The sequence below is a fragment of the Mus pahari genome, chromosome 1, assembly GCF_900095145.1.
Source record: "Mus pahari chromosome 1, PAHARI_EIJ_v1.1, whole genome shotgun sequence".
In the NCBI taxonomy this organism is placed as follows: domain Eukaryota; kingdom Metazoa; phylum Chordata; class Mammalia; order Rodentia; family Muridae; genus Mus; species Mus pahari.
The window spans coordinates 109532435-109534742 of NC_034590.1; positions in this window are offsets into that span (position 1 = coordinate 109532435).

A 2308-nucleotide genomic window follows, 5' to 3' on the forward strand; every position below is an offset into this window, starting at 1 on the left:
CTCGGGCGGGGAAAGGTGCCGGGTGCCGGATCAGCCTGGGGACTGCTGCCAGGCGAACACCGCCTTAGTAGTTCTAATTTGGTGCTGGAAGCTCAAAAGTTTCCCACAGAGCCCCTGATCCTTACTCCATGGTTGAGAAAGAGTCTGTTGAAACATTCCACACTACAATCAAGCTCATTAACACAGGAAGTGAACAATTCAAGTAGCCTCAGGAAGTCCCCAAAACTGACCAGATTTTTCTATCCCCTTCCTTCTCCAAGATTGTGTAAACAGAAAAGACTACTGAGAGACTCAGACAAACTAAACTGAAGAATCTTAGACAAACCAGACAGCCTAGAAATAGAAGCCAAGAGAACAACCTGAAAGCAGCAGAGACCAGCTTAACTGCCTACAAGACTAAAACCCAGCTAATCTACCTGGAAGAGGTTCAGACCAAGTGGGCTACTTAAAAGGATACTCTCCAGCCTGTTGAGCTACTTGTAGGCTGTTCAGAGTGATCCACACTTCCAGTTTTTTTTTTTGTGACCTGTCACACAAGTTGAGATGGGCTTAGGTGATGCAGCTGTCCTTGAGTAATTTCAGTTCCTGTAACTAACCATTCAGCCATAATCCTATAAATTATTTCAATAAAATCCATTGGTTCATCAAGTTGGACTTTGGTCTCTCATGGATTCACTTTCTCAAGTAAGTAGACATAAGTGTTGTGGGTGTCTCCCCAGGAAAAGTCTGTCACACAATATCTGCAGAAAATCTCAGTACAGATGGGGCTCATGAAGTTCATCCCTATCTCGGGAACTACTGGCAGTTGATTGCTGCTGGGGAAAGAGTCAATTTTCTTCAGTGCTGCAGTCTCGGAGGGACTACGTATGTATGCTCCAGTGACTGTCCTATAGCCAAGTGCACACAGATAGCATTAAATGGACTCAGTGGATATTTAAAAAGCACATAAAGTAGGGAGGGAAAAGTGGTGGGGGAACAGGAGAGGAAACAGGGTGGGGGAGGGAATGTGGGGTGGATGTCATTCTCACTGGCAAAGATCACCTAGACCGAATATGAAAGGATGGAGAATTTTATGCCAAGCAACCAAGAGCCCAAAATAAGCAGAAGCAGCTGTGTTCAAGCCTGTAAAAATAGAATTCAGGGAAAACTCAGAGCTAAAGAACACTACTACATGTTAATAAATGGAGAAATCCTTCAAGAAGATAAAACAAATATTGTTCTCTGAATATTGGAACACCCAGTGCTCATAGTTTTATAAATTGAATCTTATTGTACCTAAAGGGACAAAATAGTCCATGATACAATAGTAGTTAAGTGGCTTCAATATACTACTGTCATCAGTTGATAGATCTCTTGGGTAAGAAATCAACAGAGAAAGAAAGCACATAATTAAATTACACCACAGATTAGAAGGCCATAGCAGACATCTGGAGAATATTCCACCCATCAGCTATGAATATTCATTCTTCTTAGCAGCATATTGGTCACGGATTATTCTAGTCTGTGCTTTTATTAGAAAGTTTTTACTTCTGCATTTCTTAAAAGTGGTCACGTTACTGGGTGGTGGTGGGGCACACCTTTAATCCCAGCATTTGGGAGGCTGAGGCAAGCAGATATCTGTGAGTTCAAGGTCATCCTGGTCCAGAGTCCCAGGACAGCCAAAGGTACAAAATGAGACTCTGTCTCAACAAACTAACAAACAAATGAACAAATTACTTTGCTGAACAGTGTAATTCATGTTAGCAGACACTAACACTCAGGGTTTGAGCTATATCCATTCTTTCTTTATTTTATTTTTTTTGTCTTTTTAAAATTTTTTTATTAGGTATTTTTTTATTTACATTTCAAATGCTATCCCGAGAGTTCCCTATACCCTCCCCCTGCCCCTGCTCCCCTACCCACCCACTCCCACTTCATGGCCCTGGTGTTCCCCTGTACTGGGGCATATATAGTTTGCAAGACCAACGGGCCTCTCTTCCCAATGATGGCTGAATAGGCCCTCTTCTGCTACATATGCAGCTAGAGACACGAGCTCTGGGGGTACTGGTTAGTTCATATTGTTGTTCCACCTATAGGGTTGCTTGGGTACTTTCTCTAGCTCCTCCATTGGGGGCCCTGTGTTCCATCCAATAGCTGACTGTGAGCATCCGCTTCTGTGTTTGCCAGGCACTGGCATAGCCTCACAAGAGACCACAATATCAGGATCCCTTCAGCAACATCTTGCTGGCATATGCAATAGTGTCTGGGTTTGGTGGCTGATGATGGGATGGATCCCCAGGTGGAGTAGTCTCTGGATAGTCCATCCTCC